At 40.1% G+C, this 23,330-nt stretch overlaps 1 long non-coding RNA gene across 1 annotated transcript in view; it reads left to right on the top strand.

Moving 5' to 3' along the window:
- LOC137622818 (uncharacterized) overlaps positions 1–6,654 on the top strand; it is a 47,432-nt gene extending 40,778 nt beyond the window's left edge. The window contains exons 3-4 of the long non-coding RNA XR_011040483.1: positions 521–2,321; positions 6,325–6,654. This is a non-coding gene — a long non-coding RNA (uncharacterized lncRNA). The remainder of the gene's footprint in view (positions 1–520; positions 2,322–6,324) is intronic.
- Positions 6,655–23,330: the final 16,676 nt, after the last annotated feature.

The raw sequence follows: 23,330 nt of genomic DNA, 5'->3' as shown, positions 1-23,330 counted from the left end.
GGTGTGTAAGTGAGAGGGGTAGCTAGCTGCCCTTCCCCCTTCCCCTCGCTAACTAGATTGATGGGTAGTTAACCTCTCTGAATTTTAATAGCTCGCCTTTTCAGCTTCGCCAAAAGTATACCCCTATAAATAGCTAAAGGTTTGTATCGTTAGGAAAAATACAACTTATTTCCAAATTTGTCATTTTGATTTAGATTATGTTTCCTAAGTAGTGTCATATATTTTAAGGGCAACCATTATTGATTAATAGTAACTAAGAATTAAATAAAAGACCAGATTTTAAGTGTTTCTTAAGTATATATTGTCAGAGATTTTAAGGGCAACCATTATTGATTAATAGTAACTAAGAATTAAGTAAAAGACCAGTTTTTAAGACACAGAATACTGAACTTTGATAAAAATCAGGTATTTCCTTGAAAGCAATGCTTAATATGGATGTAAGATGCTTTTGATTTTAAGTCCTCAACATTGTTAGTCATTCTGAAATAGCATGTGACAATTTTTTTTTTCTTTATTTCAGATTTCTACGTACATGAAGATGTTGCAGGAGTTTGTGTGTAATGGCCGTAAAAAAGAGACGGATCTAAATGAATACGTACAAAGAAAAGAGCCATCTACCTGTGGCTGAGGACCAAGAGAAGAAGAATAATTATTTGTGGTAACATGACTGAGGAAAGATTGGGAGAATATGAAATGGTCAAAGATTGAAATTTGAAATAGAGGAACACATTAATTGTGGAGACTACTTTGAAATACTTCTAGATGAAAGGAGAGAATATGAAGTAAAGGATTATTGTATAATGGAAGGATTAATGATGAAAACCGAGAAAAGGGAAGAGAGTAAACTGGATTTAAATTTCTTAAGATTACGTTTAAAAGAGTACCCAAGGCAAACAATTAGGTAGACATTACAAAGGCAGAGTCAACAGGAAAGATTTGCTAAGCTAGTGGTTTATCCTTACCATAACAAAATATTATTACTAGCTATTTAAGTTACAACCCTCATTTTGAAAGCAGGATACTACAAGCCCAAGGGGCTCTAAAAGGGAAGAATAACACAGTTGTGAAAGAAAATAAGGAAATAACAAGTAAACTGTGTATGAGAAGTAAAGAATAAAAGATGGAATGTTGTAAGAACAATAAAGAGAATGAAATACTGTAGATGTCACATTTAAACTATATAAACAGACTTACGTCAACCTGTTCAACAGAAGAGCCTTTGCAGCAAGCTCCTGAGTCTAAGCCTATACCAAAATTCAATTTTTGGAAAGCAGAGTACAAATGTTTTACATCAGAGCTGGATGACGAAGATGAGTAACATTAAACCAGAACCAGACAACTATGAACTTTTCCTGCTGCTCTCAAATACTTAGTCTCACTCAATATACTGAAGATGGCTTTGAGCTTGGGAAAATCACAGGGGCAGTATTTGTTAACCTAACAGCAGCCTATGACACCTTGGACCAGAGGTCGCTTCTTTTGAAACTTAGACAAAGTTATTTGTAACTCAAGCATTGAGGATATAATCCAGTCACTACTGAGTAGTGCTTTTTCTTGTTGAAATGGATGGTAGGAAAAGCAAATGGCAAAAATAGAGAAATTACCTCCCACAGGGTCACATGCTTCTCAACTTCTATGCCAATGATCAACCACAGTTTAGAGATATCTAGATTTGTGTAAGCAGTGGCTCTGTGCCTAACCATCCAGTCAGATTCATTTGCTACCATTGAGAGCAAATTAACACAGGTATCGGCTTTCCATCTTAAAATTCACCAGACAAAAAGAGTTGAACATATGGAATGATAAACAAGAGAATAATAGTTTCCCTGTCTTTTTAGGAGTTACATTAGACCGAACATTATCTTTCAGGGAGCTTGTAAAGAAAGTAAAAGTGAAGGTAGCTACCAGAAATAACCGTAGAAAACTTACCAATTCAAATTGGAGAACAAATCCTCAAATCCTAAGACAAACAGCTCCAGCATTCAACTACTCCACTGCCAAATTATGCTCACCAGTCAGGGAAAGGTCATGTCATTCCCATAAAGTTGATGCCAAACTCAATCTAGCATGTCGCATAATTACTAGTACCTTGAGACCAACACCCCTTCCAGTATTTTATGGATCGGCAGGCATTGCACCACTGAAAATCCTCCGAGCAGCCCTTTCAAAGACCCCAAAATATAAACGAGAATGATGAAGACACTGAGTGGTTAGACAAAGATTGAAATCCTGCAAGAGCTTCGTAACCACCACTAACCTCGACCCCATGGAGTCAGCAACTTACCGCATAGAATGCTGGAGAGAAGATCACTGCCTACATGGTGAGTCCATTAATATTACTAGCTAGGCAATCACACTAGTTGGAAAAGTAGGATGCTATAAGGTCAAGTGCTTTAACAGGGAAAACTAGCCCAGTTAGGAAAGGAAATAAATAAACTGCTAGAAAAGTAATGGACAATGAAAATAGAATATTTTAAGAACAGTAACTACATTGAAACAGATCTTTTATAAATAAACTCTAAAAAATAGTTGTTCCCGCGCAAATACAAACCCTCTGCTATATATAGGGGTATTACTTTCGGCAAAGCTGAAAGACGAGCCTTGATAATTTTAGTGAGGGATAACTGCCCCAACCGCTAGTTAGCTGGTGGGGGGTAGGGGTAGACCTGCTACCCCGCTCACTCGCACACCTGGGCTGAGTAACCACTTTGCTTTCTGGCTCAGTAGAGAATGGACATACTGTCACTCCTGCTTTTTCACTTGCCTGGATTTAACCTTTTTCTCTTTCTTTGAAGATTATGTGTGCGTGTTGGAGTCCCATGCGTACTTGTCCTGGTCCCGCAAGCCGCTCCTACGGTACCTTCATGTCCGCTGTAGAAACAGTCCCACACCTTCTGTGTCTGGTCTGCTGGGACCGCCGGTGTTCCAGGCATGGCACTTGTAGTGAGTGTAGGGAGCGGTCTGCCTCCCAGTGGGAGAGTTTTGGGCGATGGAAGAAGAAGAATGCCAAGCGTGGTTCTTCTCCTTCAGGGTCTTCCTTGAAGTTGAAGAAACCGTGGTCTTCTTCTTCTACCCCCCAATCTCTTCCCTATGCTGCTCCTCTGTCGGTCCCTTCTGGGGATCGGCCGAGTAGCAGCTCAGGCTTGGTTACTCCAGGTCAACCTTGTGGACAAGGTGATGGTACTGTCTCCCCTAGTGAGCCAGCTTCAGCCCTTCCCCCAGGGAGTGCCTGCTCTATCTCTGACCTTATGTCTTTTTGGCCATCACTCGGTGGTGATTGTCCCCTTTCAAAGAATGTTCTCTTTGAACTCTTTCAATTGGGAGAAAACAGGAGGTGATCATCTCCTTCCTCATCGGAGGTTGATCCTCCCTCTATGGGCGCAGGTGCTGCAGCCCGTCGATCGGACTTTGGGTCCTCTGAGATCAATGGCGAGTACTTTGTTGACTCACCAGGGGTGGTGGCAGAACTTAGTCCAAGGCAGAGCTTCCCTTCGGGGGAACATGTCTCTCATTCCCAAGAGAAAGCTGCTAGTGGGCAGCGGCAACGGTATGCTTATGCTTCTCCTTGAGGGCAGATGTAGAGCATTGCCTTAAGCGTGGTTTTCCTTCAGGTGAACCAAACTCCCCCTCTGGGGAGGTAGCTCTCGAGCTGGAGCAGTCTCCCCCTTGGGCGAATTCTACTAGACATTCCCCTTCGTGGGTCCATCGGGTGGAAGAGTTTGTGACCCCTCCTGTGCGGTCAGGAGATGCCTCTTTGATCCTCCAGGGTCAAGTCACCATGTTCCTTCGGGGTCTTGTGACAGTCGCGTTAACCCTTCGGGGTCTCACGGCTTGGAACCTCCAGGTTCCAGTTGCATTAAGCTTGCGAGCTCTCGCAACGTTGGTTGCGCTGAGCCGTCGGGCTCTCGTGCCAAACGTCGCGCAGAGAACTCGGTTTCTGGTGCGTGACAAGGAGATTTCAGTCTCCCATTGCGCTGATCCCCTGGGATCTCGCAACCAGGGTTACTCTGAGCCTTTGAGCTCTCGTTCCCTCATCCACACTGAGCCTTCAGGCTCTCATGACAGAGAAACTTTGGTCTCCCATTGCGCTGATCCTCTGGGTTCACGCAACCCTGGTTACGCTGAGCCTTCTGGCTCTCGTAACTGGGAGTCCTCGGTCTCCCGTCGCACAAAACCTTTGAGTTCTCGTGGCTTAGGTTTTAAACATTTGTGAATCAAAGCATGCTATCATTGGAGTACTATGATATAATAGATAGAGTATATAAGTGAAATCGTAAACTGTGAACTGTTTTGGCTGATTACAAAATTATAAAAATCCCAAATAACTATGGATAAATAGACGAATTATATTTTAGTATGTGATAAAGATATGAATGCTATAGAAGAAATAACCTCATTGATTTTACAACCAACTATGTAAATGAGGAGTGTACAGTTAATCACTTACCTAAAAAGGTAAATTCCCACTTAAAAGATTGATATGAAATACCCAAACTTAAACTGAGAGCAAGAAAATTGATGGTAAAAATTATTGAATGGAGTGCTACATCATTTTACCTTTTCCTTGTTGAATCTTATTGCTGATATCTAACAAACAAGCAAAGTTTAGAGGGGAGTTAATTGAGCGGGGCTCCCACAGGGTTCTGTATTTTGGTATGTATAAATGAATAGCTATGTATTGGAAAAAAATATTCTAGTCAAAATGAAGAGATTTTGAAAAAGATATTTGTTTCTACACGAGAACAAATCGTAGGTGTATGAATTCACCAAAGCTGGAAATGGCCATTTAAACTTTTAACAAGGTAGTTTTAGTATCTAGCAGGCATAGCAACCCTGTACTGCTGAAGCTGAGTACAGACATACAAATACAAGAACATCGTTTCTTCTGGCTTCATGATCACACATGCTGATTCAGTCAGAGGACAGAAGGACCATCCAGGGCTCGAGCGCACGAAATCTGAGATATTGGAGCAGCCCTTACCTTCTCAAAGAACATGACAATGGTGCCAGTCTTGAAGGCAGGAATCTGGAATGACAGATGATCTTTGGTGCCAGTACCTACGTGAGTAAACCTGCAGGACCCTATATAAGTTTATTCTTGGTCTTGTGGTAGCTACTTGACAGTTATGTTACGAATCTAACTCCCTCAATTGGCAGAATGCATGTCATCCAAGATAGAGGTCGCGACCTAAGTCTAGGAAAGAGTTAAGTGTCTGGCCTTTCTCCTCCTCTTTCCTGCCTTCCCATGGGGTGCGGGAATCATTCCGTCATGTCCTGAGCTGGAGGCTAGTTGCAGGTTAGCCTCACAATCGAGTAACATTTCTGTACAGACAAGTACAGATGATAAGGAGAATGGAGAAAATGAATGCTAACCTATTTCTCATAATAACCATACATTGACAATTTAACCTTACATATATAGACTCTTCCATGACCACCTACCAGTCACCTGGTAGGGACATAGTCCGACACCTCTGACATCTTGATGCTCACGTTGTTAGGAAGTCGACAGGTGTCATGACTTGTTCCTTTACATTTCCCTGGTTGGTAAACCAGCCAGTTTGGTTATACAAACTTTCTCTCCTAAGGGTAAATCTATTGAGGGACAATGGATTGTAGTCGTGTAGTCGCCGCAGAGATTCCTGGCGAAATAAGCCCCACCCCTTGATGACGTCATAGCTAATCATGTTGCCTTCCGTGTTAGCAGCGGTCGCAACACTTTATAAGTTAGTATAGTTTCAAATTTATAAGGGGATATACTATGATCGCTGCTAGCGTGGGAGACAACGTGATTGGCTATGAACTCATCAGGGGGTGGAGCCTATTTTGCCCAGAATCTTTATGGAGACTATAGGAACAAATCACAGATTTTAAAAATAATCAGTATTTTTCCTAACTTTGCAAACAGTCCTTCAAGTTACACTGCCTGCCTCAACTACTTCCCGAGACCTAAGTTAAGGTAGCTCCACCTGCCAGCAGTTACACCTAGTGTACCTTGTTATAAGTTCATACGGCTGGTTCCAGCTTCGATTTATACTCCTACTAAAAAACTTGGGTTTGTATAATCAAGAAAAATATAAAGTTCTTTTAAATTTTGAGAATTTCAGCCCATGAGTGCAGAGAATGGAGGGCTATATTAACTATTAAACAGCTAACATGTAACAGTTAATTTTATTCCGAAGCCTCAGCACTGAGTTTTAATTTATTAAAATAAAGTATTTATTATTACAAAATGACTGCTTATTTAATGAAATTCAATGTAGTTATCAAAAGCTCTTTGAAGTACCTTATGGAAGTTCTGAAGATCCTAATTTTCCATTACAGATATTAAACTCTTTTGCTTGAAGACACTTTTCAACGAAGTTTGGATCACCCGAGGAGCAAGAGCCAAAATCATTACACGAGGAAGTTCTTCATTAATGGGAAGATTTGTATTCATGTGTGACGTGAATACAAAGGTGTTATTCATCTTATATAAGTTTAGCTTTCTTTAAGAAATACAAGTCAGATTTGGATAAATAGCTTTTATTAAGAAATGCATGTGTATTTTGATTACAGTATTAACTTTCATATAGAAATGCAATTCAGTATTTTTATTCTTAGTAAGTGTATTGTGATTCATAGTTTTTATTAAGAAATGCCAATGTATTTTGAGTGTTACCCTTTTTTTTTTTTTTTTTTTTTTTGAGAAGTACAAGTTTATTTCTGTTAGGTTGATAGCTTTGGATTTCAAAAACTTTAATAGAAATGACTTGATGAAAGTATGGATAGTCTAGATAGAATGAAAAGAGGAAGAAAATTTGGTTAAATGGTCGAATTTTAAAAGGGAATGTTATGCATGTGAAACTTTTAAATTTTCATGTAATATGTGATAACTTTTTGGTTTTGAAATTACTTGAAAAAAGGTTTGATAATAACTGACCAATATTTTGTTAGAGGATCAACTGCCAGGAGAGTTAAAAAAGTGTAAGTTAAGCTTCTAAAAAGATACTATAGCCCTGAATAATGTAATATGTTGGAAGGCTATAAAGAAATATTTAATAAATTATATTCTTTTAGATTAAAGTTGATTTTAAGGTACAGAATTGAAATTTATAAATTTATTATTTTGTATTTCCGTGAGGATTTTCCAAAAGTCACTGGTATTGTAAGTTCTTTTGAATATAATTATCCATTTTTTCAATATTAATCTTACCCGATGATCATGTAGCTGTCAACTCCGTTGCCCGACAGAAATCTACGGTCGGGATACGCCAGCGATCGCTATCCAGGTGGGGGTGTATACAACAGCGCCATCTGTGAGTAGGTACTCAAGTACTTCTTGTCAACAAGAACTCAATTTTTCCTCTGTCGTGCCACCGGCAAGACCTACTTGGATACGCTGTTTATTCTGGAGTTGTTGTTCACGATTTGGTGATGTATTCACTCTAGAGTTTAGCCTTCGCTATTCAGGAAGCTTTATCATTAGCTTAGCAAGCTTTTGGAATTAATTTAGATTAATTGTTAACGAACTTTGCTAGATTTTGGAATTCCCCCTTGACTACTTCTACAATTCAAGATGTCTGACCAGTCTCAAGTCCCTAAGTACAGGCAGTGTAGCGTTAGGACTTGTTCTAGGCGTCTTCCGAAGGCCTCCTTAGATCCTCACACCGTTTGTTCCAATTGTAGGGGTAAAACCTGTCAATTGGAAGATCGATGTGAGGAATGCGCTGGGCTTTCGGAATTCGATTTTAACGAATTCCTTAAAAATGCACGTAGGTTAGAGAAGGAGAGAATCAGGAGGAGTTCTTCTCGCTCTGTGGATTTTTCCTCTCCCCATGCCCCTCAACCTTTTCCTTCCCCTGTAGTGGTGACTCCCGACCCTGCTACTAGTGCTCAGCCATCCATGGCGGATATGATGCGTGCCATTCAGGCTCTCGGTGACAGAGTGGAGTCATTGGCTAATGACCGTAATCAGCTTTTGGCAGATGTCAAAGAGCTGAAAGCGAAAAGTGCAGTGGGAAGTGTTATCAGTGCTAGTGATGTGAAAAGTGTCAGTGTCAGTGTTGCGCATGAGGGTACATCTGTGCGTGCCAGTCGTCCTCCCAGTCCGGGACCTCTTGCAAGCTCCCAAGCCCAGGGGAGAAGCAATGTCGAAGGACCAAAGGGTTCGGCAGGCCTTGATCAGCGCACGGATGTATCCTCAGTGGTTGCGGACGTATCTGTCAGAGATCGTCCCATCCACAAACAGACGAATGAGCCCTACCATTCCTCGTCTGTGGAAGAAGTTTCCAGGAGGAAACGATGGACCAAGGTTTCACGACCGCTCAAGCGTAAGGTCCCTTCCGAGCGAGTCCAACGGCCCAGGTGTAGCCACTGGGTCAGTTCGGACTCGCCGCAGTCTTCCGATGACTGCACACCTCCCAAGAGAGGTAGAGTGGTTCCACAACAGGCTACTGCTCCGTCTGTTGCTGCTCCAACCACGGTAGACCCTAAGTGGTCCATGCTGCAGACTATGCAGTCTCAGCTTGCAGCATTCATGCAGGAGTATCATGCTGAGAAGGTTGACACTGCACCTGTTAACCTACAACCCGCCGAGGTTGTGCGCTCAGCAGATACTGCGGCTGCCTGCTCCCACACTCCACCTGTGAGAGCTCCACCACCGATGCGCAGTCCACCCTGCCAGACGCATGTTCTTGCTGCACCATCCGTTGACATGCGTGAGCTACCGCATCAGCAGTGGGAAGGTGCTGTAGAGCTGCCGGGTTCTGACTCTATGCGGCATGCTCCGCAACCCATGCGGCAGGCTCCGCAACCCATGCGGCATGCTCCGCATCCCATACAGCATGCTCCGCAACCCACGGCAACCCCTCCCACGCACCAACCCTCTGCTTTTGTTGTTGCCAGCTCGCAGACTGACCAGCAGCGGCATGATGTTGGATCCGCAGCAGCTACGCATGCACCCGTACTGCCGGATTCAGCCGTTCAGCTTTCTGCTCTGCCTTTGCCACTTTCTACTCAGCTTTCGGATGATGGAGTATCAGATGACGAAGCTGCACATTTGGATGAACCGCACTCCGACTTTGAAGGGCCCAAGTCTACGCCTCCCTCCTTAGACTTTCGTAAAGTCCTTGCCTTGTTCAGGGACTTGTATCCAGAGCAGTTTGTGTCTGCAACCCCTCGCTCTCCTCCCTCCGAGTTTGCTCTGGGCATGCAGTCTGCTGCTCCTGCCTTCACCAAGCTTGTTCTCGCACGCTCATCCAAGAGAGCTTTGAGGGTTATGGGAGAGTGGTTGCAGTCCAAGAAGCAACTGGGAAAGACTGCTTTCATCTTTCCGCCTACCAAGCTTGCTTCTAAGTCGAGCGTCTGGTATGCCACGGGAGAGGAACCCGGCTTGGGAGTTCCTGCCTCTGCCCAGGGCGACTTCTCAAGTCTGGTTGACTCTCCCCGCAGGTTGGCTATGAGACGATCGAAGATCTGCTGGTCCTTTTCTGACATGGATCATCTGTTGAAGGGAGTCTTTCGTGCCTTCGAGATCTTCAACTTCCTCGATTGGTGTTTGGGAGCTTTAAGCAGAAAGACTTCCCCTTCGGATAAGGACTCTGCCATGCTGATCATGTCTAGCATGGACAAAGCCATTCGGGATGGGTCTGGTGAGCTTGCGGCTTCGTACGTGTCGGGAGTGCTTAAGAAGAGAGAACATCTTTGCTCCTTCTTATCGGCTGGTATCACCCCTTGTCAGAAGTCAGAGTTGTTGTTTGCTCCTCTCTCCAAGTGTCTGTTTCCGGAGGAGCTGATCAAGGGGATGGCTGCCTCTCTTATCCAGAAGGATACCCATGATCTGATGGCATCTTCCGCACGTAAGGCTAAAACCTTACCTTCCGTGCCTAGACCCTTCCGCCCTGCAGCAGTAGACACTCCTGCAACTAGGTTCATCCCGCCCTTTCGTGGCAGAACCTCCAGCAGAGGAGGTACCCGTGCCGACAGTCACCGTGGCAAATCCAAGAAGGGTTCCAAGTCTGCAAAAGGCAAGTTCTGACTGCCTTCCTCTCCAGACAGCAGTGGGAGCCAGACTCAAGACCTTCTGGCAAGCTTGGGAGAGCAGAGGTGCAGACGCTCAGTCTGTGAAGTGGCTAAGGGAGGGATACAGAATTCCGTTCTGCCGCAGTCCCCCTCTAGCTACATCTCCCATCAACCTCTCTCCCAACTACAAGGAGAAGGACAAGAGGCTAGCGTTGCAACAAGAGGTGTCGCTCTTGCTACAAAAGGAAGCGGTAGTCATTGTCCGGGACCATCAATCCCCGGGCTTCTACAACCGTCTCTTCCTGGTAGCGAAGAAGACAGGAGGTTGGAGACCGGTGCTGGACGTCAGTGCTCTCAATGCTTTTGTCACCAAGCAGACGTTCACGATGGAGACGACGAAGTCGGTTCTAGCAGCGGTCAGGCAGGAGGACTGGATGGTCTCGTTAGACCTGAAAGACGCGTACTTTCACGTCCCCATCCATCCAGACTCCCAACCTTTCCTAAGGTTCGTCTTTGGAAAGGTTGTGTACCAGTTCCAAGCCCTGTGCTTTGGCCTAAGCACGGCACCTCTTGTGTTTACCAGACTGATGAGGAATATTGCGAAATTCCTTCACTTGGCAGACATCAGAGCCTCCCTCTATTTGGACGACTGGCTTTTAAGAGCTCCAACAAGTCGTCGCTGTCTGGAGAATCTCAGATGGACTATGGATCTGACCAAGGAATTGGGCCTCCTGGTCAATATAGAGAAGTCCCAGCTCGTCCCATCCCAGACCATTGTCTATCTAGGTATGGAGATTCAGAGTCGAGCTTTTCGGGCTTTTCCGTCGGCCCCAAGGATCAATCAAGCCCTAGAATGCATCCAGAGCATGCTGAGAAGGAACCGATGTTCAGTCAGGCAGTGGATGAGTCTAACAGGGACACTTTCATCGCTGGCCCAGTTCATCGAGTTAGGGAGACTCCACCTCCGCCCCCTTCAGTATCATCTAGCTGCTCACTGGAGAAAGGACATGACGCTAGAGGCGGTCTCAGTGCCTGTTTCCGAAGAGATGAGGTCTACGCTAACGTGGTGGAAGAACAGCATTCTTCTCAAGGAAGGTCTACCATTGGCTGTTCAGACCCCCGACCACCGTCTCTTCCCGGACGCATCGGACACGGGCTGGGGTGCGACACTGGACGGACAGGAATGCTCGGGCACATGGAATCAAGAGCAAAGGACACTTCACATCAATTGCAAGGAGTTGTTGGCGGTTCATCTGGCCTTGATAAACTTCAAGTCCCTCCAGCTAAACAAGGTGGTGGAGGTGAACTCCGACAACACCACAGCCTTGGCTTACATCTCCAAGCAGGGAGGGACTCATTCGAGGAAGTTGTTCGAGATCGCAAGGGACCTCCTCATTTGGTCAAAAGATCGAAAGCTTTTGCTGGTAACGAGGTTCATTCAGGGCGATATGAATGTCATGGCAGATCGCCTCAGCCGGAAGGGTCAGGTCATCCCCACAGAGTGGACCCTTCACAAGAATGTTTGCAGCAGACTATGGGCCCTGTGGGGTCAGCCCACCATAGATCTATTCGCTACCTCGATGACCAAGAGGCTCCCGATGTATTGTTCTCCGATTCCAGACCCAGCAGCAGTTCACGTGGATGCCTTTCTGCTGGATTGGTCCCATCTCGACCTGTATGCGTTCCCGCCGTTCAAGATTGTCAACAGGGTACTTCAGAAGTTCGCCTCTCACAAAGGGACACGGCTGACGTTGGTTGCTCCCCTCTGGCCCGCGAGAGAATGGTTCACCGAGGTACTGCAATGGCTAGTGGACGTTCCCAGGACTCTTCCTCTAAGAGTGGACCTTCTGCGTCAACCTCACGTAAAGAAGGTACACCCAAACCTCCACGCTCTTCGTCTGACTGCCTTCAGACTATCGAAAGACTCTCAAGAGCTAGAGGCTTTTCGAAGGAGGCAGCCAGAGCGATTGCCAGAGCAAGGAGGACATCCACTCTCAGAGTCTATCAGTCTAAATGGGAAGTCTTCCGAAGCTGGTTCAGGGCGAATGCAGTTTCCTCAACCAGTACCACTGTAACCCAAATTGCTGACTTCCTGTTACATCTAAGGAACGTAAGATCCCTATCAGCTCCTACGATCAAGGGTTACAGAAGTATGTTGGCAGCGGTATTCCGCCACAGAGGCTTGGATCTTTCCACCAACAAAGATCTACAGGACCTCCTTAGGTCTTTTGAGACCTCAAAGGAACGTCGGTTGTCCACACCAGGCTGGAATCTAGACGTGGTTTTAAGGTTCCTAATGTCATCAAGATTTGAACCGCTCCAAACTTTCTTGAGAAGCGCCTAGGTTAGAGGTTGTGATGAGGTCCTTTAGTATGGGTTGCAGCCCTTTATACTTCAGCACCTAGGAGTCGTTCAGCATCCTAAGAGGACCGCTAGGCTCAGTAAGGAAGACGTACTTAAAAAAGGCAGAGTAATAGTTCAAGTCGACTTCCTTACCAGGTACTTATTTATTTTATGTTTGTTATTTTGAATAACTGATAAAATGAAATACGGGATACTTAGCTTCTTTTGTTAACATGTATGCTGGTCAACCACCCACCACCCTGGGTGTGAATCAGCTACATGATCATCGGGTAAGATTAATATTGAAAAATGTTATTTTCATTAGTAAAATAAATTTTTGAATATACTTACCCGATGATCATGAATTTAAGGACCCTCCCTTCCTCCCCATAGAGAACCAGTGGACCGAGGAGAAAATTGAGTTCTTGTTGACAAGAAGTACTTGAGTACCTACTCACAGATGGCGCTGTTGTATACACCCCCACCTGGATAGCGATCGCTGGCGTATCCCGACCGTAGATTTCTGTCGGGCAACGGAGTTGACAGCTACATGATCATCGGGTAAGTATATTCAAAAATTTATTTTACTAATGAAAATAACATATTTTAGGAACAATGATATTAGCAGGAGATAATAATGAGCCCCTATATACACGTCACTCTGTTTTGTACCATATCTCTCATCATTGGAAGATTCAGTTTTGAGTTATTCTACTTTTCAGGGATGAAGTATAAGGAATTTTATATAAGATGTAGGAAATATAAGGACTACAGTATACATTAAAATCAATATAAAACATAAATTAGGCCTTTTTAAGGTATCAAGAAAAGTACGCAGTCACATATAGTTGTTGATTGGGAAGTTCATGAACAATATCAGAAAATAATGAGGACCATGACCCAGAACCCAGAAAGACATAAAGGAATTATCCATTATTAGTTTTCAAAGCATTTTCTCAGCTAAAGGTCATATTAAACAACTATAGTAAAAAATTGACAACTTGCACATGAGGGTCTGTCATAAAAGCTATTTTGTATGAGTTTCATCAGCTTTATTCCTTATAGTACAGTAAGTACAAATCTATCATAGCGTATTATGTTGAATATAATTGAAATATCTCTTTATTGTTTGTTCAAGGTTTGCTTAAGTTTTGAGAGTGTAGTACTGTATGGTTTAGGGTCATTAAGCCTGCACAGGTAATATAACATACAAATATGGGTTTATTTGCAAAGTATACCATTGAGCTGTTAGCTACCAATGACAAGAAAGTGTTTAATTTGGTATATTCAACAAACAGCAACTATAGTTCCATGTGACTTGCCCCTGGTATAGACCTGTTTTATAAACTGTTTTAAGAGAACTCCCTGGCAGTCTGTTCCTCAGGTTATACCGTGATTTTGAAGATAATTCATTACGCTTTATATTATTTCTTTAGCTAGGATTAATAGGCAGAATACACTTTGATTTCCAAAATATCTACTCTAACAGAAATTTTTTATTAGTTTAACCCTTTTGGGTGCCATTGGATGTACTCTATATCCATTAATTTCCAATTATTGTCTCATAATTTGGGAATGTGCAAATTTTATAAAAGAATTTTAGATTATATATCAACAGAAAAATATTTTATTCAGCTATAGGATGAAAATTTTTTTTAATTTTTCGCTTGAATTTTATTTGTTAAGATGAGCTCAGTAAGATGTCAGTATTTTGGTCAGTGTGTGGGATTGTATGGTTCAAGTTTCAGGGAGTTCATGTTTTCATTTTTAGAAGTTACTCAGAGTCCAGTTCTTAGTAAATATCTAGAACAACTTTCCATTATGATTTGCTTTCAGAGGATTGTTTTATAGGTAAACAGGTCACTATTTTTCCCTTAGTTAACTTTCCAACAGGTCCCTGGACTTATAACATTAGGTATTTCAATAAGGTATGCAGCTTAGACAGGATTGATGATAATATTGATATGGTTAAAAAAACACTCATTTTTTTTTTCAATTGTCATCTTGTATGAACAGTAAAAATTATTTTAATTTACTAAGATCCTGTAAGTGTATTCTGCCTGTTAATGATTCCGTTAGGGTTTAATAATGTACTGCATTAGTGGCCAATGTCTTGTTCAGTAGAAAAGTCTCTTTAGTGCATAAGTTATGTTGCAAGTGAAATGTGTTCAAACGGAAAACAAATCTTTATTTTTAATGTTTCATCACAGGTTTAAGTCAAGCGAAAGTTTTCCAGATTTTGTGGTGTTCTTTAACCCACAATTAAGATTTGCCAAGTATTTCATTTTTATCCTTTGTGTTTTAACTGATTTTCATAAACAAATATGTCAGTATCTAGGTTTTAATCTTTTGAGTAAGTATTACAATGGGTCTCCATGTACAAACTTTTGAGGTACATTACTTTATTATATGACAGATTAAGAGCTGTAATTTTCATGTATCTCCATTGATATTCTTTGGACTTAATTTTGACTTGGGTTAATTTCTTGGCTAGTTTGTGCTGTTGATTTTGTAGGAAGTGATTTACGTAGCTGTTCTATGTTTGCTTTCTTGTCAGACATGAAAGTCGAAACACTAACTATTTTGTGTTTTGATTATTGAACACAGTATTCTGCAAAATCAGGGAAATTAAGTACTGTATATTCCAAATGGCTTGATGACCTTTTAAGTTCACCGTTTCACACCTACCGACCGGTGTATGTGAACTGCAGGTTGTGGAATGTTTTATGAGTGATAGGTACTTTGATACAAAGGATGTCCTTTAAACCCATATGCTGTTTTTGTAGGCTGTGCGCCAGGTAGGTTGGGTATCGTTGCTTAGATTGTGAAAGGATTGGTTGAAAAAAGGAAGATTCTTTAAGCTACATGAATGGTTGTAATGTAGCAGCTAAGGCAGGTTTCAGTCAAAATCACCTTAAGCAGTTTCATCATAGGGGTGCTTGAGTAAACCCCAATTTTTTGTGTTCTATTCCATATCAAATGACTTTTTATTGAGTTAAACACTTTGCACAAGACAATGATTCATTAATAGTCACCAGACTTTCTTCTAATTCAAATCTTATTAAGTAAAGCTCTGGGTGATAGGAGGATAGATGTGAGAGAGGCAAGAGAGCGTGCTAGAAATAGAAAAGAATGTCGAGCAATTGTGATGCAGTTCTGGTAGGGCCTGCTTCTCCCTCCGGTCGCCTTGGATGACCGCCGAGGTAGCAGCAGTAGGGGATTCAGCATTATGAAGCCTCATCTGTGGTGGATAACGGGGGAAGGTGGGGCGTGGCGCCTTAGCAGTACCAGCTGAACTCGGTTGAGCCCCACGTCAGGCTGGGAGGAACGTAGAGAGGAAAGGTCCCCTTTTTTTCATTTGTTTGATGTCGGCTATCCCCCCAAAAATTGGGAAAGTGCCTTGGTATATGATGTATGTACATAACGTAACTTGTATTCAGTAATAACTTGAAGATCTTTTAAGAATATAGTGGCATGTGGCAATTTGTGGGTACAGTTTTCCAGAGTTTTTTTCACATTGGTATAGCAATGTTTTTTTCTCTGGTTTTTAATCTGGCCTTACAAATTGCCAATGTCATGACAATTCTCAATATAACTTTCAACGTTTTTGTACCTTTCTGGTAGCACGGTAACAAAATTCCCACTGTCTCTTTTCCAGCCGAATACAGTTGATAATCAGGTTGATTGATTGATTTGAGGTTTTCTGGCAAATCAGTCAATCAACCTGATTATTAACTGTACTAATCAGGAGTGCTTGTAGGCCTTCCACAACTAGTTCATAGATAGGTCATCAACAGTGGCTCACATTGAGATATGAATAGAGTGTCTAAGTAGGAAAATAAATTATTCACAGGTCAAAGGAGATTTCTGTAGTTCCTCGTGTCTTTTTAGAGGGACTATAATATATCCCTCCCTTAGGAATAATCCTTTGACAGTTTAGAAGAAAGGCTTTCTAATCCAGAATTGGAAATGCTCTAATATACAGGAAAGGTTACTAGGAGCTTTTGCTTCTTATTTCTCACATCTTGTAAGGTAACAATCTTTGAATATTTAGTGGGCAAATTATGCCTTTCCCTTTGGCTTTGTTGGAGAGTCTCTTGTAATTTCAAGGAATTTAAGGCCCCCTTGTTTGTAACAGGTAATTAGTGGTGAATTTAGATTTTCTTCAGAGCTAGGTTTTTCATTTTTCTTATATGAAATTGCCATGGCTTGAAGTTTGTTTCATTACTTACTCAAGCAATACAGAGAAGGTTCCATGATGAAGCTTCCAAAATTGGCAATTACCAAGAAGACTTTTTAAAGCCTTTATCTATCATTTATGGACTTTGAAATACTTATTCTAGCAAGTAGAAAAAGTAAGATGGAAGATGTCAGTCAACTCCTACCACTTTCCATAACGAGAGTGTAATTTATAGGAAATGTACTTGGATAACTTTTTATAGGTCCTATGAGCATAGGATGGTTAAGAGTTTAACAGGATGGTATTTATTGCTTGTCTGTTATATCATAGTCTGTGCTGTTCAGGACTTTAACACATAACAGTATTCATGTTTTTACATTGGTGAATAAGTGAAGGAAGGACTGAGTAACCCAAAACAGAGCTAAAGTAATTGTGGACTAAACTGAAGAAATTATTGTTATTATTACTAGCTAAGCTACAACCCTAGTTGGAAAAGCAAGATTCTATAAGCCCAAGGACTCCAACAGGGAAAGAAGAAATAAATAAACAATTTAAGAAGTAATGAACAGTTAAAATAAAATATTTTAAAAACATTAACAACAATAAAACAGATATTTCATATATAAACAATAAAAAGACTTATGTCAGCCTGTTCAACATAAAAACATTTGCTGCAAGTTTGAATTTTTGAAGTTCTGATTCAACTACCCGATTAGGAATATCTTTCCCCATCTTGATCACAGATGGAATAAAACTTCTAGAGTACAGAATTGTTTAGTATTGAGCCTCATAATGAAGAAGGCCTGACTATTAGAATTAACTGCATGGGTAGTATTACGAACAGGATGGAACTGTCCGGGAAGATCTGAATGTAAAGGAGGGTCAGAATTATAAAGAATCTTATGCAACATGCATAATGAACTAATTGAATGAAATGACGGTGTCAGAGATTTATATCTAGATCAGGAATAAGAATGGGGATTACCCTCCAATCCTGAATGCCCCTGTAAGGCAACATTACAAGCAATGAACGCATCCTATGAGGATGCCCACTGGGCCCTCATTGCTCAGATCAAGACCTTAATGAGACAAATGACAATGCCTTCCTGTGACTTCGACATTAGCGCTATAAGTTATGATGATGAACTGCCTCTAAAGTACTTCATACCAGCATGGCATTGGTCTCTAGTTAGGTTGACCGAGGCATAAATAGTTCTTATGAAACAGTTGCTTATATCTACTTGAATCCTGCCACCCAATGTGAAAGCATCTTTTATATCCATCATTATTTAAGGCAGTTATTAAAATAGATATGAGATGTTAAGGAGAGTTATTGCATCATTATGATACAGTAATAGGTTTGTTGAAATGGGTAGAATAAATGATTGTTATCTTAAATGGAGCCCTCGGTTTCTCTCGAATTGGAAAGAGGCTTTTTAACAGTCAAAATAGCTCGCTTTCCATTCTTGAAGGACGGTTTTGTGCTAGACATTCGCTGTACCACAATTTATAACCATCAACTTAACTCAATTTCTTTGTCTAACCCATTGATAGGTTATCAGTTTAGTGGAGGTTTATATTCATGAAACAGATTACCAAAGAATCTTGCTCTTGTTTAAAATAGACCACTTTTCATTTTTATGCCTGCTCATGTAATATTTTGCATTTTATCTTTATAAAAAAGTTTAATCTCTATTTTATTCAAGGGATTTGTATTTAAATGTGTAAACAATATTTTATTTTAGCGCCAGAAATTTAGTCTAAAGTCTAATGACATTAATGTTCTTTTGCACAGATTCAAGTTTGAAGCTATTCAGAGCTTATATATAATATTCAGATCTGATTTTTTTCATCATGAGACTGTTTAATAGATAGCAAGTACTTTGTTAAGTATTGTTAAATTTTATTTGTGATTGTAATTCACATTCTTTTATTAAATGACGTTGGCCAGTCTTGCAGTATAATGCAACATAGCTCATGTTAGGTAGGATGTATATTCGTGTACCAACTGGGATATACTGTAATTACTGTTAAAGATAATTCCGTATATTCGTGTACCAACTGGGATATACTGTAATTACTGTTAAAGATAATTCCGTATATTCGTGTACCAACTGTGATATACTGTAATTACTGTTAAAGAGAATTCCGTATATTCGTGTACCAACTGTGATATACTGTAATTACTGTTAAAGAGAATTCCGTATATTCGTATACCAACTGTGATATACTGTAATTACTGTTAAAGAGAATTCCGTATATTCGTATACCAACTGTGATATACTGTAATTACTGTTAAAGAGAATTCCGTATATTCGTATACCAACTGTGATATACTGTACTGTAATTACTGTTAAAGAGAACTTCTATGATGTGGAAAAACTTTGTAAAACTTCTTTTGGCATAAGTCTGATGAGTATTTTCCAGTTTCAAATGGAGGCCTTGTGTCTTCTAGATAGAAGTGGAAAAAAACAGTATCATTACTTTGTTAGTTAAGATCAATTGCAGGATTTAGGTATTGGGGTTAATGTGATACTGTAAGCATTTTTATTTTTAATTTGAAAAGTTTACTGCTTATGTAAACTTTATTGCACTTTAGGCCAATTATTTGATGTATGTTCTTGCACTATACAAACCCTCTGTTCTTTTCAAGAGAAGAAGAAATCAGCGCTAGCTGACATATGGCTATAAAACATTTAATGAGGTGTCAGCAACTGCCTGGTTCTTATCCTGTGATAGCAAATAGAGCAAATATTTGTGATAGTTGATATATACTTAGGTGATTAAACTTTCATATCACAAGTTAAGAGGTGATGTAGGCAAACCTATATTTATGAATAACAATGAAGCTAATTGAATTAAAGGAAATACAATTGACTATGTTTTCTAAGTAGGAAGGGTGAGAAGTTTAGATAAAGATACAGTATTTAGTCAAGAAGTTATATAGCAGTGTAAAAACCAGGTTAAATCAGGAAGGCATTATGACAATGTATAAGCCTGATTATCTAAACTTTTGAACTTTATTACTGTTATGCAATGTAGGCAAGAGAGGAGGTTATTAAGATGGGTATTTTAGCCTTATAAATCAAAGCATTATAATTATAGTTGACATCCGTAAAATATCTAGGAGACGAACTATAGCTAGAATTATATTGCATATATTTTTTCCTATTATTTTTGTGTTGGGTTAAGAGCATATTTCTTATACTGTGCAAAGTTCCTCACAATTCCAGACTTATGCCAAAATGAAGTTTATATTCTAATCTTGTGACATTGCTGTATCCTAAAATCTAAAGTTGAGGTTCTCTTCCAGATGTAGATTGTAAAAATTCCGAAAGAATAAAGGCCCACGTGCCACCACCTCTAAGGGGGCTGATGTCATGGAATTAGCTGGGACTTATTGATTCTTCCCTGCTGTCTTGCTACCAGAGGCCATACATATAGAAGCCGTGAACCGTCCCTGATTCTCTCCCAGTACGAGTGTGGTGGCTCTGTCTCTGTTCTCAGAATGGCGTGTTGAAATGGTACGTGGAACTGCTTATTTACTGGAAGCAATTGGTGTCTGTTAATCTTCCCGTTGGTTAATTTTGCTCTAATATGTATCCGAAACAGCTTGATACTTAAGCCTAGAAATATTTATAACTTTAAACTGCTGTTGCCAATTTTTTATCTTATTGATAGTTACTTTATTAGGTATTCTCAAAGGTGTTTAAGATATCATAAAACCAAAAAGAATATTTGGCATTGGAGGCCTTATGAAAAATCCTGAGTCACAGTTGTAAGCAAACAAACAGTCAGATTTTTGAAGTTCCGATCAGCTAACATAGTATAGTTTCCTCATAAAATTATGACTGGCGATGGAACAAATGGAATTGAAGTTTAAATTCTTGAGTTGACCTAAGACAACATTTGATATTACAGTTTTTTGTTACCTTATAAGAAATTTTGCCAATCAGAGGGGATCTTGATTCCATTATAGATGATGTAAAATATTACTGTCCCTGAAGAGTGTTTTTTTCAAACACTGGTGCAGTACTTGGGTAAATTTACTGTGGAAATGAATGTTTCCTTTTTATCCGATATTTTTGGAGGTAATTCAGTTTTATGTAACCTAATTCATGTAGTGACTGTATAAACTCGATGATAAGTTCACTTTCTTACAGAAATAGCATTTCCAGAAAGCATAAGAAAGAGCTGTAGGTTTTCCACCAGTCTTGAAAGTTCAAAGCTCTTATAAAAAGAATGCATTCTTATGTGTAAGATGCATTATTTACCAAAGTAGGAATTGTATTTAAATATAACATTTTCCAGCAACTAAAACTGTATTTACGATTATATTGATTACTAAGGATTATATCTTTATGTCTAGCAATGTATATCTATATTAATTTGATATGAAGAACAGCTTAGCGTAAGCTTAATTAGTCTTATGAAGTTGGGAGTGTTGTACAGTATTGCTTTTTGAGATATCAGTAGTAAACTGAAGTGTACATGTATATATCATTGCATATAAAAAGACGTTGAAAGCCACAGAATGTGAATGCAATAGTTATTAATTTTAAGGCCTTTTTAGTTAATGATTGTAACATTTCCCTCGAAGGATATAGACTGGTTTCAGATACATTTTCCTTTATATTTGGGAGGGTAAAAGCTATTTAAAAAGGGGTCCGGTATCACTCTGTACATGTCTAAGATTAATTACTTGTTATGTCTCTTGAATGCGTAATTGACCGAGGAGGAGTGCAACATGCAAATTACTGCATCATTTTACCCAAATTTGGTGCAGCAACCTTTCATTTTTTTAAATATTTTCATGCATGTAATTTTATTCTCTGCTGATGTATACCAAAATGTGAAGCAAATGGCCATACCAGATTTTAATACCAAAGGTACCATTGACTGGTTTTAGTGGAACAAGCTTGTCCTCGTTCCAAAAAGTGGAACTTAGTCCGAATAGATTGCCAATTATGTCGTGTACAGTATACTTAATATATTGTGGTCTCTGATTTGTGTTGGTCTATTTTGTAAAGAAGAACTTGTTCCAGATGTTTTGGAGTCACAGGAAAATTCATAGCTTCTTTTGAGATGGGTCTTCCATATTTCTTTGTTTTAGGTGGTTTGACTTAAAGGTCTTATCAGGTTCTGCTTCAGTTTGGCCGAAATCAATCACTTGATTGTTTGGATTTTAGGAAGTCCAAAACAGAAGGATGTCCTGGAGAGCGCGCGTGGTAGGTGTCGGTGGGGTAGTCCAACTGTTCTCTAGGGCCTGTCACGGCCCTCCCCATTGATGAAGGGATTATCTAAATGAAAGACAGCCTGTGAATAGTGGTTTTCACACGCCCTTGTTAAATACACGACACCCACAAAGTGATCGCGCGAGGGTAGTAACCTCTGCATTCCATGCTTTTATCTTTCTCTAGTTTATTTGGAAGATTTATATTAGAAAAGTGTAAAGAAGGACCTTTTCACCGTGCGTCACAGGCCTCTTCCCAGAAATAGATTTTTCCTTCGTCAAAATCCCTTTATAAAGCCAATCCAAGATGATTTTTAAGTGATATACCTGTACCTTTCCATAGATATCACACCGAGACAATTCTCATTGTAAATTGTAAGGAAATTTTCAATTATATTTTATAAGACTTCCATGGGAAGCATTTCTTATTGGCTTATCCTAATAGTAAAGGGTTCTAAAGTGCATACAGTATAGTGTTTTGGATGAAATTTTGGTTTATTGAAAACACTGTACTGTACAATATTGAAAAAAGTTATAGTATTATTGTTAAAGTCACAGTATTGACTTTGCCAAATTTCCCTTTTCTGGTCTGAAACCTGTGTGACTTTCATTGCATGGAATTTCTATTTTGAAAAAACAGGACTAAATGACATTGAAAAAGTTATAGTACTATTTTTGGATTCACAGTATTGGCTGAAAGTCTCAAATTGTATAAGGCTCAGTTTACTCGTCCACAGAGAAGTTCTTGGTTATTTTGTTTAATATAAGACCATGAATGCAGTCAGAGTAAGGTTTTAAGAAACTGCGGTGGTGAATATGCTTTAGGTTTTCACATTGAATTTGAGTTCTGTTGTGGAGTCTTGATAAGCCACTTGAGCGTTCACTCCAGAAATATCTTTTAGCCACAAACTGTTCTTATTTTTTGGGGGAAATAAAGGATTTTGTCGTTATTTGTCATGTTTATTCCTTTTTTAATTACATAATTAGGAAGTTAAATTCATCCAGGAATTCTTCCCAGTCTAAGGATGTTTCACGTTCGTATTTTCTGCTCCAGTCAAAATCATTCTCCCCTGGCTTGAAGGGTGTAATTTGTTTCCTTCATTCTTTTATATTTTATTAAGGTTTTGATATATCACTTGTGTAATAGGTTGATATGTTAACTTTCTGATGATGACCTAAAATACATCATTGATTTATCTTCATTTGTGGAAAGGAATTGTAGGTATCCTTCTCCCTTTTCTTGCAACGGTTTGTCGAACCCGGTTGTCGAATCTGCTTGCCAAACGGTTCGAAGAGGTGGAGTCGGTCACAAATGCTTAAGGTTTGTGGGCAATGAAGCTCCGCCCACAAAAGTCAGGCGAGAACAGACTTTCTCCGAATTGTTCAACAACAACCAAATAGCCCGTTCACACATTCGAACGTCACTTCAGAAACTTGTCTGTTGAACCGTTCCATCGTGTAAACGAGTTTGATTCATTGGGCTGGTTAATCTCCTCCGTTTGATAATGATAATAATACTGTAATATGTCTACTTAGGATTTGGTTTTGCTTGCTTTTGGTTTCCCTTCCATT

Source organism: Palaemon carinicauda, chromosome 29 (genome assembly GCF_036898095.1).
Source record: "Palaemon carinicauda isolate YSFRI2023 chromosome 29, ASM3689809v2, whole genome shotgun sequence".
Taxonomy (NCBI): domain Eukaryota; kingdom Metazoa; phylum Arthropoda; class Malacostraca; order Decapoda; family Palaemonidae; genus Palaemon; species Palaemon carinicauda.
Note: the sequence above shows the minus strand (reverse complement) of the source record. Positions and strands in the feature narration are given on the sequence as shown.